Source organism: Rhinopithecus roxellana, chromosome 9 (assembly GCF_007565055.1).
Source record: "Rhinopithecus roxellana isolate Shanxi Qingling chromosome 9, ASM756505v1, whole genome shotgun sequence".
Lineage (NCBI taxonomy): Eukaryota > Metazoa > Chordata > Mammalia > Primates > Cercopithecidae > Rhinopithecus > Rhinopithecus roxellana.
In genome coordinates this window covers 47,866,738-47,892,712 of record NC_044557.1, presented here as the reverse complement: position 1 = coordinate 47,892,712, position 25,975 = coordinate 47,866,738, and positions in this window count along the sequence as shown.

Genomic DNA, 25,975 nt, shown 5'->3' with positions numbered 1-25,975 from the left:
TTAGAGTAGAGGTAAGAATAACCTGGAGATCATGCCAGGTTAAATCGTAGGCCTGGCAAAGGTATCTAAATTCTTTGGTGTAAATTGTAGCGTTGGCAGAAAAATATCCTAAGCGTTTTTCAATCTTTGAAAGATCTGCTAGTGAGAAGGGAACATGAACTCTAACTACGCCCTCTGCTCCAGCCACCTCACGCAAGGGTGCTAAGGCCACAGGGGGGTTGGATAGGGTGGGAGTAGGAGTGGGGGTAGTTAGGGAATCTTTAGAGCGGGTATGGGCAGAGATAGGCGAACTAAGATGACCAGGCGGAAGTGCTGAGGGGTCGGAGGGAAATGTAGCCTCAACAATGGTGGGAGGGCCTGAGGAGGGAGGTAGAACAACCGCCAGAGCGGGAGGGGGAGGTGGAGCCGAAAGAGGTGGTGGGGTCGAAGTGGGAGGGGGAGGTGGAGTATACGGCGGGAGTGGAAGGGAGGGAGGGGAAGTAAGGTCTTCGGGCAACTCAGACAGGAAAGATAACTCCTCTTTTTCGGACTTTGTTAGGCCTGCGTCCTTAGCCAACATGACTTGAGCCAAGGAACACTGGCTACACAGGTCCGGACGAGAACGCAAGGCCCAAAATCCTTGTATATAATTAATTTCGGACCACTTGCCTAAGCATTGGCAGAAACTACTGAGGTCGATTAAAATGTTATGGTCTAGAGTGCCCTCAGGCAGCCATTGAGACTGATTGTCTAATTTATATTGTGGCCATGCCACAGTGGAGAGGAACACCAGTCGCTTTCGCCTGAGATCTTGTTCTAATTGCAAAGTTTTGAGGTTTTTTAGAAGACACCCTAAAGGGGAGTCTCTAGGTATTTTGGATTGGGGGTTTCCCGTTGCCTTCCTCTCGCCTATAGGCGGAAACGGAAACCGAACTCTACCTGGCTACAAAGAGTCCTTTGGAGCCACTAGAGACCGGTGGGAGGCTCCTGGAGCCAGAATGGAGATTACCTCCAGGCAGACGTCTCCGTCCTGGACGGGTCTCCCACAGAACGGAATGGAGTTCCTTTGGGCAGACGTCTCTGCCTTTGGGAACTTCCCTGGGTCACCTGGTGACCGGAGAAAAAGCCTTGGGCCTGCTCAGGACTTCTGGCCAAGGGATATGAGAGGGAGGCAAAAGGTACTCACCCCTAGGAGACTTGGAGTTGGGGAAAGCGATGTCCAGGTCCTGGTCCGTCTGGGGCATGGAAGGAGGAGGCTCCTCGGACCTTGGGGGGCCCTGAGGAGGTGTCTCCTCCCGGGTTTCGGCACCAACTGATTTGCTCCAGACGACCACCAGAGTAAATGCCAGAGAATAGGCAAGTAGGCAAAGTAAAGGAAAACTTTATTTACAACCCAGTGTGAAGGAGGGGTGAGGTTCACCGGTCTCCGGCGGTGAAGGCCGACGAAGTCGCTCCGGCGTTCTCGGGCGAGGTTCCTAGGTCCGCACAGGAGCAGGGGCCAAGGAAGTTCACCGCGCGCCCGCTGGGATTGGCTTTTATGTCCTGGGCCCGGGAGTGGGAGGGCAGTGGGTGGGACATAGGCGGTCGGGGGCCAGGCGGTAGGCGTGGCTAGGCGGGTTCCGGTTTTTCTCCGTGGGAGGTCAGGTTGCGCCTGCGCAGTCGACCCGTGTCTTTCCTGGGCACGGGAACGTTAACAATGAAGAACCCGGAAATGTGCCATTTTAGTCCCTTTGTTCTTTTTGTTCCCTCCCTCCCTCCGTCCAGACAGTATATACAATGAAAATACTTGACATTATAGGAATTTAGTGCTAATGTTTGCTTTTAAAATAAGAAATATATTACACATATGTATGAAATAATAATCTCTGTTGGGAGTCCTAACAAATTATAATTACTATTACGAGGTATGAAAAGGCAATTGTACAGCAACAGGTTTAGAAACAAACAGGGTTTGATTCAGAACACTACTGACTATCATAAAGTGAAATAACAGATACAAGTTTTTTAATCTCAAAGACAAGGCAAAGTAAAAAATATAACACTAGCTATTCCATATTACATTTGCATAGTTTAAGTTGAATATTCCCTCTCAGTCTATAATATTATATTATACTTTTCTACTGCCAAAGTCTTGTACCTTATCTTTTATTTTATTCTCTTTTTATATATTCTTACTCTGATCCCACCAACTTCCCTGATGACTGAAGTTGATGACCCTGAAATTTGAAATTCCATTTCCAACTCCCTCACCCACCCCAACTCTGTATGCTCAGGATAAAAATTGTTTACTGGTCATCTCTGGTTGACTTTCAAAAAAACAATGTCAGCTGACTATGTTCCAGAAATTAACTCAATTTTTATGTTTCCTATTTTAACTAGTGACCCTAACACACACCCAAGATGGAGACTTAGAATTCACCATGAAATTTTTTAATATGCTCAATTACTAATACTTACAGGTCTGCAGTTTACCCTCTTCAGTATGCCAAATAGTTTCTTAGCTCAGATGATTATTCTCCTTGTTTGGCTTAATGCAATATACAGTACTGATGTATGTGGTGAAATGTCATTGCTCAGCTGTGTATTTCAGTGGTTAGAGTATCTCTTTAAAGTCTGATGGTAATCTGAAGAAGTTGTCACAAAAGGTGTTTTCTTCATTTATTTCCCCATTAATTACTTACATTTCAAACCTTGACTAAACTACATAAGAATTACATATGGATTATACTTTCATTATTGAAATAATCATTATGAAGTAGCTAGTAAATATACATATAAACTATGAGAGAATATACCAATTGTAATAAAATAAAGAGGATTATGAGATCCAGGACTAAACGAGTGCTTTCAATGTTTTGTCATCCATCTTGGCTGGTTGGCAGCCTTCAGCATTATGGATCACATACAGTCCCATGCCTCAGAGATCTGCATTCTAAAAGGAGGAAAGCCTATCAGTGAGATCTGAATTTTGCCTGCAGGGAGAGAGCAGCAGTGTGTAATGGTAAATCAGATTAGTTTTCATCAAACTTTTCACTGTCTTGAGTCCATGACCCATAAATTCGTGAGTCTTTTATTCTCAATCCTTTTTTTCCTCTGGTACAAACTCATCAATTCCAAGACCTGTAATTTCTATGAAGACAACTCTCCAATTTAAAGCACTGGTGTTAACCATTCTTTAGAGCTACATATATATTAATATAAACTTACCAGTATTTCACAATGGAAGAGTCTCTTTTACAACCTCAGATAGTTTCATTTCTGTAAAAATCTGTGATAATCTCTTCTTTCTCATATTCTGTCCCTGTGCATACATCCATCCAAGAAGATGTCACCTTTATAAGACTCTGTTTTCATTGTGTCTGGAAGCTGCTTCTTTCTCTTTTTATCCTTATGATTTTACCCTACTTTAAGGCCTCATTTCCTCATGTTATAGCCCCAGAAGAAATTTCACTTTACGTATGCAAACAGACACATTCTCACACAACCACACACAAGAATATACTTTTTATTTTTAAAATAATAATGGAATATATATTCATGCAATGTATGAGCATTAGGACATATCATATAATAATGCAATGTATCTTGATACGTATGTATTAATAGATACAACTTTATTTTTATGTAAAATAGTTCATAATTACCTTTTAAACAAAATACATGTATAACTATATATCAGTCTCTATTACCTTCATGTTATGATACTATAATTGATTTTGTGATTTTGTTATTATAGAAATTTAGACTGTATCTAATATGTTCAAAATTACATGTAATGTAACAGAGAATATCCTTATGTATATGTCCATACACCATTTTTATTTTCCTATGAAATGGAGTTTTTGTATTGTCAACTATTTGAATTTGCACTTAACAAATTTTTTGTAGATACTTCAAGTGATCCTCCATAAATGATGTTTGAATTTGCCCTATCTCCAAGAGAAGGTACTGCCAATATCCCCATATATTTAACAACAAAGATTATTTCATTGTACATTTGCTGAATTTAAGATAAATTGTTTTTTAAATTTTATTTGTGTTTAATATCTTTCACTGTGATTTAACGTCCTTGAATATATTTATTGATCATTTATATTTCTACCTTGAATTTCCCATTCTTATCCTTGGTGTATATTAAATTGATTGTCTAAAATGTTATTTTCCATTTATTTTTAGGTTTTAGCTTAGTATGTGCACATACGTGTATGTGAATATATTATTGTTGTCATCACTGTTAGGGTGTCAAGTCTTTTCCCAATTTTTTTTAACTATTGTTAATTTTATAAAATAGCATTTTTATTTATCCAATCAATCACATATATCATTTTCCTTCTCTATACTTCTGAATTTTCCACTACAAATATGTAATATTTTTGCAATCAGGAAGTGAAACTGTTTAAGTATTGTTTAAAAGATATCCAGTGAAGAGCTTTTGGGGACGTGATAAAATCAGAGCACTGTTACTTATGATGGTAAATTGAAAGCTTTTTTTTTTTTTCTTGCTCCTGATTTTGCATTTAATCTCTGGCAGTTTTACGTTATAGAGAAAGCCAGGTATATGACAAGACAGGCTCATGTGAATATGAAGAAAGGAATTAGATTCTTTATTGTATCTATTCTGACTGATCAGTATCACACTCTTTGCCAAAGATTCTGACTATCTCTTCTGCTTATGCTAAATATAAACTTTATTTGATGTCTCTTGTTTTAAATTTAGAGATCAAATTCTACTCTACATTAATGTATTAATGTACTCTGTTCCTATACCATGGGCTTGGACATGTTACCCTGTTCCTCTACCATGGACATTCACACTTGGAGGAAAAAAAAAAATATATATATATATATATATATATATATATATATACACACACACACACATAACTTTCATAATCCTCCAAGTAGGGTCATGAATCCCCATCTCATAATATTCATAATTATATGAAATCAGGAGGATAGTGACAAATATCCTTATCAATGGAGAACAAAACTGGGATGTTTCACAACTTGTCTAACATCATGCAAGTATAGGCCAATGTGGAAATCTGGACTTGAACCTAGATCTTCCAATGCCATCCACTTATCAGCATTGCTTCTCTTTGTTGGTCACATCGAACGGCATGCTGTTTTCAGAACAATCCCCATCTTTCACCAACTTCCTACATGTTATAATAGTTTCCTGTATCTGTAACTGTTCCATCCAAGGGTCACCATATTTAGCAAATAAAAATATAGAACACCAATAAAATTTTAATTTCAGTTAAAAAATTTAAAAACACACTAAGTATGCCCTATTTATTGCATGGTGCATATTTATGTTTCAATAATATTGGTTGTTTCTCTGAAATGTAGCACTTTTAACTGGGAGACCAACATTTGATCTGGTGACTTTATCTCTGTTTTTGTTTGTTTGTTTGTTTGTTTTTTCTCAGAATCCTATGCATTCTTCAAGACTCTCATAAATGCTATTTTCTCTTTTAAATTTATTCTGATTTTTCAAATGAAACCCTTTTTGTGACTCATCAAGGTAATATTTTTTACTTCTTTATTAATTTCTACTTTGTATCAATAGTTCTGTGATTTTTCCCTACCTGTCTCCAAAATTGCAACGATTTTGACAGCTACAGCTTATTCATTCTAGTAACGTTTCCAAACATCTAACATCAAACATACAATAGATATTTAAAACATTTCAATAAATTTAAAGATAAACTATACGCACCATTTCAATTTAGTCTGCATGTATCTTTCTAACTATGCTTGCTGTCAAGAAAAAAAAATAAATGTGATATATTTTAAAAAGGAAATTGCCAGAAATGTCAAATCATAAAGATTTTTGTATATTTGGGATATCTGCCTGTTCAAGACAACTTATTCTTCAAGCTGCTAAAGAGCTAAGTTTATTTCTTACCTGGCTTACTTTTTAAGATCTTAAATGCCTTAAGACATTAACTGATTCAAATCTAGATGGGAGAGTTAAGTCTGATTTTATTTTGTTTTGTTTTGTTTGAGACGGAATCTCGCTCTGTTGTCCAGGCTGGAGTGCGGTGGCGCGATCTCGCCTCACTGGAAGCTCTGCCTCCCAGCTTCATCCCATTCTCCTGCCTCAGCCTCCTGAGTAGCTGGGACTACAGGCGCCCACCACCAAGCCTGGCTAATTTTTTTGTATTTTCAATAGAGACAGGGTTTCACCATGTTGACCAGGCTGATCTTGAACTCCTGACCTCAGGTGATTCGCCCGCCTCGGCCTCTCAAAGTGCTGGGATTACAGGTATAAGCCACCGTGCCTGGCCTAAGTCAGATTTTTAAAACAATAACTTATTAAGTTTCTCTTATGATCAAACTAATTTCACAAATATGTCAATGACACTGAAATGAATACTTTCCACCATTTAGTGTTTGGTGTAAATTACTTTTTACCAGGTACCAAGTTAGGTATAAATGGAGAAACTTACATGGTCCATGCTTATAAGACATTTACATTTGAAGGAAAACATATAGAATAACTTTAATACAAATAATTAAAAGGACAAAAGTTAAAAGACAAAAATAATTATCCACATATAAATAGAACATTTTAGTAACCTTTGAATTTTGAATGTAGACCCAAAGTTTCAAGTTATATTTTGCATGCCTTTTAAAATTCATTAATTTAGCTCAAGAAAATGGTGAAATTATACAACAGGGCTACAGTAACCGAAACAGCATGGTACTGGTACCAAAACAGAGCTATAGATCAATGGAACAAAACAGAGCCCTCAGATCTGGCCCACACATCTAGAGCCATCTGATCTTTGACAAACCTGACAAAAACAAGCAATGGGGAAAGGATTCCCTATTTAATAAATGGTACTGAGAAAATTGGCTAGCCATAAGTAGAAAGTTGAAACTGGATCCTTTCCTTACTCCTTATACGAAAATTAATTCAAGATGGATTAGCGACTTAAATGTTAGACCTAAAACCATAAAAAACCCTAGAAGAAAACCTAGGCAATACCATTCAGGACATAGGCATGGGCAAGGACTTCATGTCTAAAACACCAAAAGCAACAGCAACAAAAGCCAAAATTGACAAATGGGATCTAATTAAACTAAAGAGCTTCTGCACAGCAAAAGAAACTACCATCAGAATGAACAGGCAACCTACAGAATGGGAGAAAATTTTTGCAACCTACTCATCTAACAAAGGGCTAATATCCAGAATCTACAAAGAACTCAAACAAATTTACAAGACAAAAACAAACAACCCCATCAAAAAGTGGGCAAAGGATATGAACAGACACTTCTCAAAAGAAGACATTCATACAGCCAACAGATACATGAAAAAATGTTCATCATCACTGGCCATCAGAGAAATGCACATCAAAACCACAATGAGATACCATCTCACACCAGTTAGAATGGCAGTCATTAAAAAGTCAGGAAACAACAGATGTTGGAGAGGATGTGGAGAAATAGAAACACTTTTACACTGTTGGTGGGACTGTAAACTAGTTGAACAATTGTGGAAGACAGTGTGGTGATTCCTCAAGGATCTAGAACTAGAAATACCACTTGACCCAGCCATCCCATTACTGGGTATATACCCAAAGGATTATAAATTACGCGGCTATAAAGACACATATACATGTATGTTTATTGCAGCACTATTCACAACAGCAAAGACTTGGAATCAACCCAAATGTCCATCAGTGACAGACCGGATTAAGAAAATGTGGCACATATACACCATGGAATACTATGCAGCCATAAAAAGGATGAGTTCATGTCCTTTGTAGGGACATGGATGTAGCTGGAAACCATCATTCTCAGCAAACTATCGCAAGAACAGAAAACCAAACACTGCATGTTCTCACTCATAGGTGGGAACTGAACAATGAGATCACTTGGACACAGGAAGGGGAATATCACACACCAGGGCCTATTGTGGGGAAGGGGTAGGGGGGAGGGATAGCATTAGGAGACATACCTAATGTAAATGACGAGTTAGTGGGTGCAGTGCACCAACATGGCACTTGTATACATTTGTAACAAACCTGCATGTTGTGCACATGTACCCTAGAACTTCAAGTATAATTAAAAAAAAAAAAAAAAGAAAATGATGAAATTATGTATACAAAACTTTAGTGAAAGACAGGTTCATATACACACATACACATACATGCACACACACACAGTTACTCAGCAATGGAAATACTTTCTAAGAAATGCATCATCAGCTAATTTTGTCATTATGAGACCATCATAGAGAGTAGTTACACAAACCTAGATAGTATAGAGTACTGTATACATTGTTCCTAGGTTTCAAACCTGTATGGCATGTTCCTGTACTGAAAACTGTAGGCAATTGTAACACAACAGTACGTATTTCTGTATTTAAACACAGATAAAGTACAGTGAAAATACCACATAAAAGGTGAAAAATAGTATACCTGTACAGTGCGTTTACCATAAATGGAGCTTGCAGAACAGGAAGTTGCTCTGGTTGAGTGAGTGAGCGGTGAGTGAATGTGAATACTTAGGACATTGCTGTTCACTACTGTAGATGTTATAAACACTGTAGACTTTGGCTACCCTAAATTTATGTTAAAAATTTTTCTTAATAAATTACACTTAGCTTACTTTAACCTTTTAACTTTACAGATGCTTATTTTTTAAACTTTTTGATTCCTTTTTAATAACACTTTGCTTAAAATGCACACATATTGCATAGTTACATGAAAAGGTTTTGATTCTTTATATTCTTATTCAATAAGCTTTTTTCTATTTTTAAATTTGTTAAATTTATTTTTTAATTTGTAAACTTTTTTGTTAAAAACCAAGACATAAGCACACACATTATACAAGGCCTACCCAGGGCCAGAATCTTGAATATCATTGTCTTCCACCTCCACATCTTGTCTCACTGGAAGGTCTGCAGGGGAAATACACGTGGAGCTGTCATCTCTTATAACAATCATACCTTCTTCTGGAAGACATTTAAAGGACCTGCCTGAGGCTATTCTACAGTTTACTTTATTTTCATAAGTAGAATGAGTATACTATAAAAAACACTTAAAAGTGTAGTAAACTAAATACAAAAACCAGTAACTTAGACCTTCATTATAATTATCAAGTATTACATACATGATTATATGTTTTATGCCTTTATAAGACTGGCAGTAGAGTAGGTTTGTTTACACCAGCATCATCACAAACACCTGTGTAAAGCATTGCATTACAGCATTTTGACAGCTACAACATCTCCAGGTGATAGAAATTTTTCAGCTCCATTATAATCTTATGGGATCACTGTCTCATAATGTGGTCCATTGTTGACCAAAAATTAATTATGCAGAGTTATTTAACAAAATATAAAACACTCATGAAATGGAATACTGTGTAAACAACAAAAAGATGTTGTGGAAGTGTAATATGTTCATGATAGATGTTTTTAACAAACTGTTGAGTGAAAAAATTTATGAAACAACATACAACCATTTTTTGTTGTACAGAATATAGAACATTTTGTTGCAAAGAATATAGAAAATTTATACAACCATTTTTTGTTTTATAGAATACTATATAGCATAGATGATTTTGTATGCATAGAAAAAATTAAGAAAAGCGAATAACCATTTTAAGAAAAAGTATTTATTATCATATTTTATACACATTGTAACCATTTTAATCTAATTTATCTGATATACATATATATTTGAATTGTTAATCTCTATCTATAATAATAGATATATATAAAAGTTAAAATAACATAAAAGAAAAAATGCTAGTCCAATAAAAGTTAAAATTGATATTAATAATTATTTTGGATGCATAGATCCAGGAAGCAACCACAAATAATGACACTAAGTTTCAAGCTCTTTCTATGAATAACTTGTCCAATGTTTATTACATTTATCTCCAGGTACAAAAGACAGATTTGAGGATTAGCCAAAGGTAAAGTCTGGATTCAGAGGCAGTATGGTCAGCATTAAGCGCATTTTGGAATGGAATGGTCTGTGAGTGGCATGTTTATGCTTCCTTGGCAAAGTAAAAAGGTTTCTCCTGTTTATGGGCTTTATATCAAACATGTCAATTCATCACAGTAAAAGTGTCTCTTTTGAGCTCAGCAAGTGAGTTTGGAGTTCAGTTTACCTACTAGGGAGTAAGTTCTTCCTTCTAGGGTATTCCTCACTTTTCCAGAAACTGCCTGGCAATATTAGGAAGGTGCAGCTGAGCTGTTCTACGTTCAGAGCCTATGCATTTGGGTCAGACAACTTGTTTCTTAAATTCTTCCTCCTGTTGGAGGCCTTTCTGTTACTGTGTTACAGTGTAACTACTCTCTGTAGTTTAGCAACTCAATGTTTTTTTAACTTCAATAAAATAAGCAATTGCCACTGAGATTTTGGCATGAATTTAGCCTAGGATTTCTGGGTAAGTAAAGTAGAAATATTTTTTAAATGACAAACCTATTTTTGTAGTAACACATGCACATTTAAAAAACATTGTACATGTCAATAAAATTTGAAAAAGCATGCCAGTGTTTCTAGACATAAAATATATTTTAATGAAGCAAAATCCTCTTTATTCTGTATGATGTTTTTACAGAATAGACACAGAATAGGCATAGCAAAAGAGCTTTTCAGTACTCTTACAAAAATGTGTCAACCATGTTGTATACAGAACACCTCTGTAGGTGAGATGATAGTTCAGTGAGGATGTTGATCCAGTCTGTGGCATTGACAGAGACTGCCAACTAATGTACCACTTGCCAACTGGCACCTATTACAGTGGCTTTTCCCCTTATGATAATTGCTATCAACTGGGAATTTCATTTATTCATTGGCACTGTAAATTTAACTTCAGTTTATGAGGCAAGCTCTAATACCTCCAGAATTTTTGTCAATGAAATTGAGATTTTTTCACTAGGCTGGTGTTTGAAAGCATTGTATTGTTGGCTGATTTTGTTCCTCCTCATTGCACTAATTGTTTATAAAAATTACACTCCATAAGCTTTTTGAGGAAACAAGTACTGTAATGAGCACACCATTTAAAAAATTGAGGATAATTTAAGTGATGTAGGAGCTCAGGCACTAGAAATTTACCTCAAATTGTTTTAAACATGTCATCCACCTATCATTATTTTACCAAATTTGTCATAAGTAAAGGTTGCATTTTGGTTTTTGTTTGCGACAATGTAATTTGAATGACCTACTAGGGGAAGGACAGGAAACTTGCTTGCACGTATTTGCTCCCACACTGATGACCTTCCCCCTTGCCCCACCCTAATCAATATGCAATATGCAATAGAGTTCTGCTACTGCATTGGAGAGGAGGGGTGTAAGAGAACAATCTGCTTACATTCAGGATCCTGCACTCAGATAGAGCAGAATTCTACTATCACTGTGTGAAGAGTGAGAATTCTGAGAAAACTCTACCTCTGAATCTGAGGATTTTCATAAGAGAACCAGGGAACTGAGAAACTCATTGTCATACCACTATTTTTGTAATGACTAAGAAGAAAAAGCAGCCTATTTCTATGGAATAGGTAAGAGAAGAGAAAGACTTCTATAGCAAAGTTATATAGGGCCTTTTGGGGGTATAACATGAATACTCAGAAAAACCTCTCACTATTTCAGACATCATATTCTGCACAGAAAAGCAGCAGCTTAAAACTGAAGAAATTGGAAATCACTGCAATAAGTGTAGTAACAGTAAAAATGCAAACACAGCTCAACTTGAGACTGATTCACTCAACAGTGATTCTACTAATAGCAAGAAACAGAACAGGTGTGCATATTTCTGAGCATAAATATTATTTACCTTAGCATCTACTATTCTTTTAATTATAACATCTGATATTCAATAAAAAAATGAGATATACAGATGCTCCCTGACTAACACAATAGGGTTACACCCTAACAAAGCAATCATAAATTGAAAATATTGTAAGTAGAAATGCATTTAATATACATAACCTACTGAATATTATAGCTTAGCCTAGCCTACCTAAAACGTAGAACACTTACATTAGCCTATAGTTGGTCAAAGTCATCTAACACAAAGCTTATTTTATAGTAAAGTTATTATAAATTATTTGGAGCCAAAACACAACATTTGAATTTTTTTTTTTTTTTTTTTTTTTTTTTTACATAATGCTCATTGCTTTCACACTGTTGTTAAGTCAAAAAATCGTAAGTCATACCATTGTAAGTTAAGGACTATCTGTGCAAGAAAACAAAGCATAGGAGTAGAATCCATTGCTAAGAAGACAAAACAGATTAAACAAAACAGATAACAAAAATCATGGACTCAGAGAAAAATCAAAAGGTTGAAAATTATAGATTGGGATGTTAATATCATTAATTTAATATAATTATTTATCATTAATATGTTAAATAATACAAGATGAAAAGCTACAAAGTAAAATACCTTCATGTACAGATGGTGAATTTTAACAGAGAAATAGAAACCTCATTAAAGAGTGCAAAGAAAATGTTAAAGATGAAAAACATGATGTCAGAAATGAAAAATCCCTTTGATGTGATTATCATGACAATTGACAGGGTTGAGAGAAGAATAGTGAACTGAAAGAAAGGTCAATGAAAATTCTACAAACTAAAGCAAAAAGAGAAAAATATTTTTTAAAAATCAACAAAATAGAGTATTCAAGAACTGATAGTATAAACAAGCGAACAAATAATACATTATAGAATATTTAACTACACAACTAATCAAGTTATCTTAATTGACATTTAGTATGCTAAAGTCAAAAGAGAAGAATAAACATTAAAGTGTAACTTTGATATTCACAAAATAGGCCTTATTTTGGTTCATGAAGTGTATCCCAATATATTCAAAATGTTGAAACCATTCAAAGTATGTTCTCTGAGTAAAAGAGAACGAAGCTATAAATTTAATAAATAATAATAAATTTACAGATGATACCTGAAAAATCCGCAATGCTTAGAAATTAAACAATACATTTCTTAAGAATCTATAAGTAAAAGAAGACATTTCACAGTGAAAGAACACCCTAGCCAGATGGATTAAGAAAAAAATAAAGACTATGAAAGTCACCAAAATTAAGGAATGCCACTATAGATTCTATGGCCATTAATAATAAGGAAACATAAACAATTTAGTGCCAGCCAATTCAGCAACTTGGTAAAATTACCAGATTCCTTGGAAGATACAAACTAACAATTTTTTGTTTAAGAAACCATAAACCCCCAAAAATGTCTTACAAAGAAAACATCAGGTCCAAGTGGCTTCACCGAACAAATCTACCAAATATTTAAGGAAGAAATAATACCAATTCTACACGAACTCATTTTAGAACTGGAAGAGTACAGACATCTTTCCAAATTATTTTATTAGGTCAGCATTACTGATACCAAATATACAGACCTTAAAAGAAAACTATCAGCTATTTTTTCCTCGTGAACATTCATATGAAAATTCTAAACTAAACAACTAATAACAAATAAAATGATTCAAAACATCTTGACCAAGTAAAATTTATCCTAATAATGCAAGTTTGATTCAAATTTGAAAGTTATTCCGTGTACTTTATGATATCAAAACATTACAGGCCGGGAGCGGTAGCTCACAGCTGTAATCCCAGCACTTTGAGAGGCCGAGACAGTGGAACACTTGAGGCCAGGAGTTCAAGACCAGCCAGGCCAACATGGTGAAACCCCATTTCTATCAAAAATCCAAAAACTAGCTGGCTGTGGTGGTGCATACCTGTAAGCCCAGCACATTGGGAGACTGAGGCAGTAGAATCGTTTGAACCTGGGAGAAGAGGTTGCAATGAGCTGAGATGGTGCCACTGCACTCCAGCCTAGGCGACAGCAAGGTCCCATCTCAAAACAAAACAAAACAAACAACCTCAAAACACGACAAAGTTAAAACTTTATAATAATCTCAATAGATAGAGAAAAACTTGATAACTTGATAAAATTGAACATCAATTTATATTTAGAAACCTAAGCAATTAGTAAGATTGGTACTTCCTCAAATTGATAAAGGCAACTAAGAAAAATCTACAGCTAACCTCATATATAATAATGAAGCACTGAATACTTTCCTACTGAAGATGGGAATAAGACAAGGATGTCCAAACTTACCACTTCTATTCAACCTTGTGATGGAGGTCATAAGCATTTATATAGCTTTTTTTTTTTTTTTTTTTTTTTTTTTTTCCCCAGTGTAGCAAGAAAAATAAATTTGGGACAAAATAACTGAAACTATCTTGTTTCATACATGACATGGTCATCTATACAGAAAACCCTAAGGCATATACAAAAAAGAATATTAGGGCTATAAGCAAGTTTATCAATTTCACAAGACACAAGATCAATATACAAAAATAAATTATGTAGGGTGGCAAGAAGTACCTAAACATTGAAATGTGAAAATAATGTCATTCAGAATATTATATAAATATGAAATAATTAGGAAAATTTTACAAAATATGTGCAAGACAAGTAAACTAAAATTTACACTCTGTTACTGAGGTATATTTAAAAAGAGTGAAGTAAATGGTAATCTGTTTTCATATACCAGAATACTAAGTATTATTAAGACATCAATTCTCTGCAAGTTGATCCACAAATTTAATGCAATTCCAGTAAAATTTTAGAAGCCCTTTTTCTATAAAAATTGACAAGATAACAAATCTATATGGAATTTCAAAAGACCTAGAAAAGCCAAGGAATTTTCAAAATAAAAAGTTGAGAATTCACACTATGCTACTTGATTTAGATACTTATGTAACTACAATAACCAAGGCAGCATGATATTGGCTTAACAACTGACACATAGGAAAAAAAAAGCCAATGAATTTGGCAGTTATACCTTAATAAAGCTGGGTAAAAAAGGGTAAAAACAAAAGAAAACAACAGCAACAACTAAAACAAAAGAACCGTAACAATTACCTTGATGTCATCACAAAAAAATTAATTTGAAACAGGTCAAAGACTTAGTATAAAAGCTAAATTTCTAGAAAAAAACGAAAACAAAAAAATATGTTTGCATCTTGAGTTAGGCAAGCACAATATTCTTTAGGATGCAGACGTTACCAATCACACACACAAAAAATTAAAACATTGATTACAACAAAATTAAAAGCTTCTGCCCTTTGAAAGACACTACTAATAAACCACACACACACACACACACACACACAAAAAGAAAGAAAAAAGAAACATCCAGCAGATTCTTTATCAAGTAAAATATTTTGGTAGTAATTGATCCCATGAAAATATGCTTCGTATAATAAATTATCAAATTAATCAATGCATTGAAACCACAACAAGTTGACACTTTACATATAGGTGGAATGGATAATATTAAAAGACTATTAATGCCAATATTTGGCAACGATATGAAGCACCTGGAATACTCATACATGGTTAGTGAGTAGGCAAAATGATACAACCACTTTGGAAAAAAATTTGGCAGTTTCTTTTAAAGTTAAATAAACCTACTACATATGACACCGCAATTCTATAACTATGTACTATCCAAGAGAAATGAATATATATACTTAATATATACACATATATACTTAATGTATATATACATATACATACACATTAATGTATATATACGTATATATGCATTAATATATACACGCGCGTATATATACGTATATATATACGTATATATACGTTACGTATATATACGCGCGTGTATATATACTTAATGTATCAGAACACTAAGTATTATTAAGATACCAAGTGTATATAGAGGCACTCATACATACATAAATGTTCATGGGAGATTAGACACTATTCATAATATCTACAAAACTGTAAACAACTCAAATTTCTATTGATTGGTCAATGGAAAACTAAGCTGTGATATCTATACAATGGGATAATATTTAGCAGGTAAAGGAACAAACTACTTACACATGCATCAACATGGGTGAATCTCAAAACTATTATGCTGTTGAAAGAAACCAGATACTAAAACGTGCATAAATTACAATTCCATTTGTATGACATTTATTAAAAGAAAAACTATGGGGACAAAAGACAAATCAGTAGTTGTCAAGAACTCATAGAGTGTCAGGAGGTGATTGTCTGCAAGGGGGCAGAAGATAATTTTTAAGGTGATGGAAATATTTCATATTGTGATATTGGTGGTGGTTGTTACAGTACATATTTGTCTGAGATAATTGAATTGTACACTTTAGAAAGACCCAATTTTATGCAAATTTATTTCAATGAACTTCACTTAAATAATCTTACATGAATTTCTGTATGTGAGCAGGGCCTAGTGATTATTGAATAAATTAATTGAGCTGATCTGGTGGAACAGCCAATTTATTGGGGAAAACCTGATATCAAGATGTTTATGTATTTTCTCATGGACTAGTCAGATTCTTCAGAGAAGGTTTCTTCCCTTTGTCTTCTAATAAGGTATAAGCTTGGCTGTGGAGTTTTAAGGACTGAATGATAAAAGAGGGCTGGGATCTGAACATTCTATTTATAAGCGTATATTTAATGTTGTTTTCAGTAAAAGATCTTGACTGCAAACCATGTTCAGTATTCCCACTCCACAGATCCTCTGATTTACCCTCTTCAGAGAATTGAACTTCAATCTTTTGCCAGTGTGGGTAGGCACCATGACTCATTTGGATAGTGTGGGTAGGAGACCTGTAGGGTGACCTGACTGCTTACACTTCTTGCCAGCTCTCCTGCCTTTATTGCAGCTTTCATTTCTGTTTCCAGAAGCCCTGATGCCACCTGCTTCCAGGCTTATTAGAAGTTCAGAATCAATTTACTCTGCCTTCCCTAGATTACTAGTTTTAGATATCAAGATTTTAACTTTTTAAAATGTGTCATTTTTTGTTAAATGAGTTCCCAGGTTTCTTCTGCTTTCCAATTCTAAACTTTTCTTCTAGTGTCTCTTTTATTGTCCTATGAGACTTAGTTACTATTTGACCTTGTAAATTTATGTCTAAAAATAACTTTAATGCTAGGTTTCCGCAGAAAAAATATTGAAGTATGTGTTTTTGATCCACCAAATTTAAGTGTTTTTAGAGTGGGTATTGTTCTCTCTTCATTTACAGGAAAATGCAAAAGTGTTCTTGTTGTTCTCAGAGACATTGATATGATTGAAGTAAAAGTTTAGAGGAAAAAACACTACATGAGGTAGATGTACCTCTAGGAAAAGAGGGCAGTCAGATTGCAAACAAGCTTCACCTGTCATCTCATACCTTGAAAAATTCACTTGGTCTAGCTTTCACATTGAGAGGTTTACAATATTTAATTTACTATCACAATGTATGTAGATCGACCTTTTATTTGTTCATTTATTTACGTAATGAATGACTTTCAGCCCTTGCCGTGTATGAGTATGGATTCAAATTATACATCGCAAAAAATTTAAAACCAGAATGTCAATATGCTAATTTCCAAAAAGAAATAGAGCTATCATGTGTGCATGCATATTTACGGGAGTGTAGCCAGCACAATCTTTCCCTTTAAGCTGGTCTACATTGGAAGCCAAATTATATGTTGAAGTTTGCTGAAGCAGGGCAGGAAAGTCTTATGATCCAGATATTTGTTGGCATCTGAATATGAGAGGACTAGATTTGCCAGAGGACCTGGTGTGATTGAACCATTGGCAGGGAAGCCATTTCCTTTGGACAGGGCTTCAGTGAGCCTTGCCAAAACACGGCTCTCCAATACTTATTTTGTATAGACTTCTACTGCTAACTCATCTCCTTGAAATAAATTTTTTTGTATTGACCCTGAACCCTTTCTATATTTTAACATGACTTTGCTTATTTCTCCTTTGATGTGTTATGTACTATTTTATACTTAAAATCTCACATCTCAATTTTATATCCAACTTGTCAGCATAAGCCCTATTATGACCTTCACACTTATAGTATTATTGTAAATTGTTAAATGGTTTTATTCTGAAAAATATAATCTGATTTTATTTGTAATATCATTTAAATATTACTCTCTAAACAAAAGCAAATAGGAAATTTGTTTAACAGTATTTTGCAAAATTCACTTATCAGGCATATATTTTTAATATAAATGTTGTAAACACATACTCCAATAGATACATGTAAATATGTGATTTAGGTTTATTTTAATTTTTAATGATGAAGGGTATGAAACAGATGCACCTAAAATATAATGTCATGATTTACTGCTAATATTTTAAAATATCAAATTAATAAAAATTTGAGAAATAGAACAGATTTTATTTCCCAAGAAACAGATTTTATTTCCCAAGAAACAGTATCATCAAGAGAGATATGTGCATCAAGGACTAGCTTTTTGCTTTTAAAACATCAGAAAAATATCTTGATGCATGGAATAGAACTAGTAAGATGAAAATGAAGCTTTGGCCTTGAAGCAGTATGGTTAAACAAAAATGCTATTTACTTAAATTAAGAAAAAACAAACTTGATGATTATAAGTTTCTACTTCTTAAAAGGTTTTAGATTAATGCTAGTTATCATGTGGAAACAAACAAAACACACATTAAAATTAATTTACATAATTTTATAATATCATTAGATTTTTGTGTGTGTATGTGAGACAGGATCTCACTTTGTTGCCCAGGCTTGAGTGCAGTGGTACAATCATGGCTCACTGTCATCTCTGCCTCCCAGGCTCATGTGATCCTCCCACCTTAGCCTCCTGAGTAGCTGGGATTCCAGGTCTGTATAACCACACTGGCTAATTTTTTTACATTTTTATAGAGATGAGATCTCACTACATTGTCCAGGCTGGTCTTGAACTCCTGGGCTCAAGGTATGCTCCCACCTTGGCTTCCCAAGCTGCTGAGGTTACAGGTGTGAGCCACTGTGCCTGGCATAACATTAGTTTTACTAGTCAACATTATATTGGTTTTTGTAATGAAATTTATGTACAGTCATCAAGAGACTCTGCAGCAGATATAAGCTCAGCTTCTTACCTCTGGCCACTATGGTCACATTCAGCCCATTACAGCTTGGGGCCAGCATGTGTTAGTTTAGGAATCAAGAGCAACAGAAGCCAAGAGATTTCTGCAGTTGCTTCAGTTTTGATTCAAAAGGAGTCTAGAACTGATAGAGAAATTATTAACCAATATTTGTCACAAGCAGAGGGGCTTTTCTGGGCCAAACATTAAGGAATAATAATAAAATTATGTTGCTTTCTATCATAAAAGATAGCAAATTTTAGTAAGTGTGAAATGCATGCTGCAAATTATACCTGAAGAAAATGAGAAAAGAATCAAAGGACCCAATAAGCTTCTAAGTATCAGAAAAGGAGAAATCATTAACAAAGACAAGAGATGAGAGATAGAAGGTCACTGAAAAGCACTGAAGAGCACTGAAGTAAAATAATAGAGCTTTATCTCTCTAATTTCTAGAAGAAATATTTATTATTCATAGGGAAATTAGAAAATCATATTAAAAAACTCATTATCTGGTATAGTTTGGAAATTGATGTCCAAGATTTCAAAATGTATATGTTCATAAATGAGATCAGGATACATAGTCACATAAGCTTTAACAAGACTTAATTTCAGTCTTCTTTATGTTTTGTGATGAGAACAATCACAGAGAGATCAAAAGAATAAATTGTCTGTTTCATTATTACATCACTGAAAACATCTGAACTTTGTGTCTGAGAGTTTTGCAAGAGAAATTCATTTTATTCTGCAAAATCCATTGTATATTGTTTTAGAGATATCACTAATCAGATGGGTCATTTAGTCACCTCCAATCTAGCTGATTTTTTATTTTTATTTTTTAAACTAAGCTTCTGCAAGTTTTAATGGTATGTTCTATTCTATTTTGGGCCTACAGGTTTTCCTCACATGCATGGCTTATCAGAGTGTTTATAATAAGTGACAAGATCTAGGTGCTACTTAGGGTAATGACACTTACTAGAATAGTTTTTTCCAGTAACTAACTTTTTGTGTGCTGTTTCGAATAAGCAAAATATCTATATTTCAGAGGTTAAATGAAATGGGTGAAAAACAGAGGATTAAATACATGTAAAAAGTTGTGTTTTACTCTTTTCCAGAATAAAATAAAAATCAAGAAGACAATTAGAAATGTTATTTCTAGACTCTGGCTTTGAACATGGGTATTGATTTTAAAAAATATTTTCTGATTTCTTTTCCTAGCATTTGTTTTAGGCTTGATGATGTACACAGTCTCATTTATCTTATTTTCACTCAGTAAATAATTCATTGAATCAACGATATGTATTTACATGCCTATTTGGGTTCAAAGGATACAAGAATGAATAGATGAATAAAAAGCATCTCTTTCCAAGGCATGTACTCGGGGAGTTTGTATTAGAGATTGTTATCTAAGGGTTTGTCTGTGTGGGAGTTTGGTGGGAGAAAGGGAGAGCTGGTGTGGGAGGTAGGGCATAGGGAAGAAGTGCTGCCCCCATAATTGACTTCATTTATACCAATTTATTTTAAAATGAACTAGCTAACTCCAGTCACAAATTGTATTATGTAAATTGTATCTTTAGAAATTATCTAGATTAGCCAGGCATGATGGCACATTCCTGTAGTCCTAGCTTCTCGGGAGCTCACCCTACCAGAGGATCGCTTGAACCCAGAAGTTCAAGGCTGCAGCAACTTATGATCATGCCACTGAACTCCAGCCCAGGGAGCAGCATGAGAGACCTCGCCTCTTAAAAAAAGCAAAGGAAAATAAGTTATCTAAAGCAGTAATGTTTATTACTTCCTTATTTTTAGGTTGGGTTGAAGAAAAGACTGGAGGTCACTTTTCATTTTTGAAAACAAATTGAATGATATTAGTAATTTTAGACAAAAGTCTTGAAAGCATTTCAGAAATCCCACAGAAGTTTTCTTTCAGGGCTATTTCCCAACAGATCAGATCATTCGTCACATTTCCAGTCCTTTGGGAGAAAAATGAGTTCTCAATAACTGTTATGGAATGAATAGCCTTTGTTCCCACTCTTTCCTTGTTTTTTCATCCAGAATGAGATTCTGTTGAATTATTGGTACATTATTATTACGGGATCTTTGGGGTGTAGCTTGGTCAGCCGGAAACTTCTTTGGCCAGTGGTGCTTTTGCCCGAGTTTTGCTTAGGCCCACTTGGTCTGTCACGCTGTGCTTGGCTCATGCTACTGGGCTGGATCCTATGCCTGGAAGCAAAGCAGCAAGGAGTGTGTGAGCAAGTGAGAGTGAGGTACGGGCACCACACACAGCCAGGCAGGCTGTGAGGTTGCAGCTGGACCAGATGTACCACAAGCAGCTTCCAGGGCTGGCATGGGGAACATGATGGCACCTGGAAGCTTGGAGACACCAGGAACTGCAGAGCTCCAGAGAGGTTGTCACAGCTCTGACCCAGGGATCCAGGTCTGGGCTCCCTCAAGGGCCACAGCAATTTTCTCCTTTATGTCACCTGCAATGTGATGAGCAAGGGGTATGTTTCAGCCCTGTTTGTTTTATAGTTCTTTCAGCCCTGACATTTGGCAGGTCCCAAGTTCTTGTTTCATGCCCAGGAAGAATGAGATACATGGACAAGTGGAGGTGAGTGAGGTGAAGAGGAGCTTTATTGAGCAATAGAACAGCTCAGACAAGACCCACAATGGGTAAGTCCTCTCCGCAGCCAAGGCGTCCTGACGAGTGTTCAGTTCTCAGCAGAGAAGAGACTCTGTGGTGGGTAGCTCCTTTCTACAGCTGAATGTCCCATTGTCTTTTCAGCTTTCAGTAGAGAGGAGACCCTGGGGTGGGTAGCTCCTCTCCACAGATGGTCAGCTCCTCTCTGCAGCTGGTTGTCCCATCATCTCTTTTTGAGCCTGGCTGAGTCTGGGGATTTTGTGGGCTTCAGGTGAGAGGAAGTGCGTGCTGATTGGTCCATAGGCAGCTATAGGTGGTTGACAGGACTGGTAGCCTAGCCACCAGGCTTCAGGCCTTTCCCAACTTGGAAATGGGGCTGCACTGGGGACCCAACTGTTTCCACCCGTGAGCCTGTTTGTTTTCTGCTGCTGTTCCTGAAACCCAGACTGTTTGTGCCAAGGGCATCTGCAGCCCAGTGCCAAGCTACCCTCAACCCCACCTAGGCCTCCCTCCTGTGCTCCTCAGTGCCCAAAGTCAGGAGGGGGCTGAGACGGCAGGGGGCTAGCATGTCAGTGCTGTCCCAAGTGTGTGCACACCCAGCCAGGTTACAACAGTGCCCGGGCCTGCAGCCATGACTTGGGTGGCTGCCACTGTTCCTGGGAGAGCAAGGCTCCTTCCTGCTCCTAGCCCCCTAGAGCACAGGGATGTTTGTGTTTGCAGCCACTGCTGGGCAGCTACACCTGCACCTGAAAAGAGAGAGGCTCCCACCATGCCAACTCAAAAGGGAATGAGGCTTCCGCTTGTTATCAGTTCCTGCTGGTTTCTGGAAGCATGCAGCCTGGGCTGCACCTCCCTCACAACAGCTGGCATCATGACAGTGACCGCTAGACTCTGGCCATAGCTGCTATCATTATTATATAAACTGATAAGAAATTGTGGAGAACCACCACTTCTAGAATGAATTGGAAGGTCATCAGTCTTTTTTGCATAGCTCCAGAGAGATAGCTTAAAATATTTCATTGATTTCTTAACCTTGAAAACATACAATAAAAACTAAGACAGGAATTTTTAAAAAAGCAATACAAATGTAGTGGTTGGAGGGACTGACTTTGGAAAAATATTAAAATAGCTGAATATGAATCATTTTCTGAAAAAACTATGGTTTTTTGAGTATGAATAGTTTTCTGAAAAAACTATGGAGGTTATGGTGACTGACTACAAATATTTGTATTCTTAGAGGAGATAATCCTTCATGGTAGGTAGTTTAGGGGCATTTTGAAGTAGCATGGAGGTGGACTTATAAGAAAGCAAATTTAAGTTCAGTATTAGCTAATTATTTAAAGTGAAGTGCTTCAGTTTGAGGGAAAGAAAAATATTACTTGGGCAAAGTTTTGAGTTACTCCAAATCAAGAAGCAGCAAAACAATATGCTCTTGGCTGTTGTCAATGAAGGTAGAAGGTAAGTATCAATCCTGACACAGTTTATTTCTTTTATGTTTGCTTATTTAAATAAGTCACTTGGGGACAACTTTTGAGTGCCTAAAAGAGAAAGGTAAAATGAAAATATTTGCAGAGTATCAGAATTTTTAAAAATTCATGAGAAAAATGATCTGGGATACATAGAATCCTCATATAAAGCAGAAACCTAATTGTAGTTTAGTTCAGTGAAAACTTGACCAAGCATTGTAATTCATCTGACTATAGGAAGTTTTATGTCAATCACAGATAATCCTCAAACCTTGTTTTACCAACTATATTCAAGCTCCATCAAACTGTTCCTAAGCTGTTAAAAAGGAGACAATTAGCTGATGGATCTTATATCTTTTTTTATTTCTCTGCTCACCTACTGGGGTAGTTCTGGATGAGTAGTGAAATTGCCAAAATGAAAGTTATCTTGAGGAGTGAGTGGAAGAAACACCAGGTCAAATGTTCCACAGTGCAGACAATTACACTTAATAACTTAGAGGTGGCTATGGTTTATTACAACTGACAAGGAAGATTTTCTAAGAAAATAGAAGCTATTGCTATTTTAAAATAGAAAAAGAGAGTACACTGCTCTTTGTAAGAAGTCGAACTACTCAATACTACATTGCATTATAGCTGTTATTGTAATGTATTAACATCTGAAAAAATATTTCTTATTCCCAAAGTTCAAATTAGGCTAGCAAATGGACTTCTTGGTAAATTTTTATTCACTAGCAACGAGCAATGTGAACTTAAACTTTTTAGAGCAAAATGTAAATTGAATATATAATGTTTTTCAAAAATATTCAGCTACCTTGTGGGGAGATATATATGTGTGTGTGTGTATATATACATATATACTTACTGTGTGTGTGTATATATACATCTATACATACATACACATATACACACATATATGCGCATATATGTGTGTGTGTGTATATATAAAATTCTATATGGCCTTAAATGAAATAATCTTTCCATATAGAATGATGGATAGACAAATGTTAGAAACCAGTCTTGAAATTGCTCTGTAAGACAATTTTAGTCAAAACTCTGCTATCTAGAATAGGTAAAACCACAACCTTTCCCTGATGCTTTATTATCAATATTTATTTCTTATATATATATGTTGTAGATGTCAGAAAATTGTCTATTTCCAGGTAAAAACTTTGATGTCCTCCCTTATTACTTTTACATTCTGGCTCTAACAGTGCAGGTGTGAAATTGTAGAGAGATTCCACAGTGAGAACTGGGTAGTTGGGTTATGTAACTTGTTCTTCCATTAGCAGCAGGGATTTACCTAAACTGCCCCAGAAAATGAGACAATCTCTTGAAGATTTGCAATGTGTGAGATATCATCTTTATTTCAGTGACTTCTTCTGATGCTACCAGCTAAATCTATTCCTTCTCATTTTACTTTTTGTTAAAAAAATTTGCTGCTAAATATTTCCTATTTAATAATTATTCATATACTTGAGATCAGTCTCATCATCTAACAACATTTTCTTCTTTGAGAGTGACAATAGAATACATCTTTGATATAGGAAAAAACTTATTTTGCCTAATTCCCTTTATTTAAGTTCACTACCAATTTTGAAGTGACATTTTTTGGTTTGGTTCCATCCAGTCATTTTGAGCAGGGTTATTCAGTACTTTTGTCTCTTGGGAATAGATATAGACTGGATACTAGGAGAGTCTCAAGATTTCTGTAACCCCCAAAAGGGAGATGCTCACAATTGGGACTATACACTTTCCCAGGGGAGTAGATTGAATATTAGTGATATCTGGATTGAATTTCCCCTACATGGGTTTTACTTGAGTGTCTGGAAAATAATTTAGCAAAACTCATTAAGAGAGATGCTTATAAATCTTTAAACATCTTTTGGACACGGCCCTGATTTTTGTGTTCTATTTTATTTAATTATCATTATAATGCTTTGAGGTCGATATTTTTATTATTTCCATTTTCATGTAAGGAAAAATTGGACTTGAACAAGTTAAAGAATTTGCCCAAGTTTACCCAGATGTTTATGTATTAGACGCAGCTGTCAAAATTTTGTCTGACTTTAGTACGAAGTTGTCATGCTCTCCTGGCTCTACTAAGGAGGCAAGATTCAGCATTCCTAATTCTTAGAAATGACTGGAGCAGAACTTATCCATTCATGGGTGAGTGAAGAAGCAGGCATTTAGCTTGTTGTAGACTCTAGTGTGAGGAACAAGTTATACAGCAATCTATTAATAAAACTCACTCATAGGGAAATTTGTTCAAGCTCTTGATTGGTGAGTGAGAATAAGGGCTTTGGTAAACACAACAGACCAATCTAACTAAGAGATGAAATCATAAAGGCAATCAGCAGAAGAAATAGACCCATAATTAGGACCTGTTTCTTCAGTTCAGTCTAGTATTCATGTCCTAGCCTCAGCTATAGGTCCTGCATTATTGTTTAAATAAAAATAAGCACCTAAGTTGGCTCTCCAAAAATGTGTATCATTCCTATTTAAATTCACCTTTTTGATAATTCTATATGGCCTTAAATGAAATAATCTTTCCATATACAATGATGGATAGACAAATGTTAGAAACCAGTCTTGAAATTGCTCTATAAGACAATTTTAGTCAAAACTCTGCTACCTAGAATAGGTAAAACCACAACCTTTCCCTGATGCTTTATTATCAATATTTATTTCATATTTTAGGTCCTTGTCAAGATCAAAGTTTATTTACTTCTCTAGGCTTGAACTACTCAAGTAATTAGGCAACATTTCAGAATCATGAACTGTTTAAATCTTACCCCCCCACTTGTCATTTTGTTCATTATCCAAAATGGTATTATAAACATTCTTGCAAGTCTTTTCTCAAATTTTACCTTCTCAGTGATGACCACATTATCTTATTTAAATTGCAACTTCACTACCAGCCTTCCTACCTCCTTTACCTCTTACACTGTTCTACTTTTAAACTTTATGTTTTACT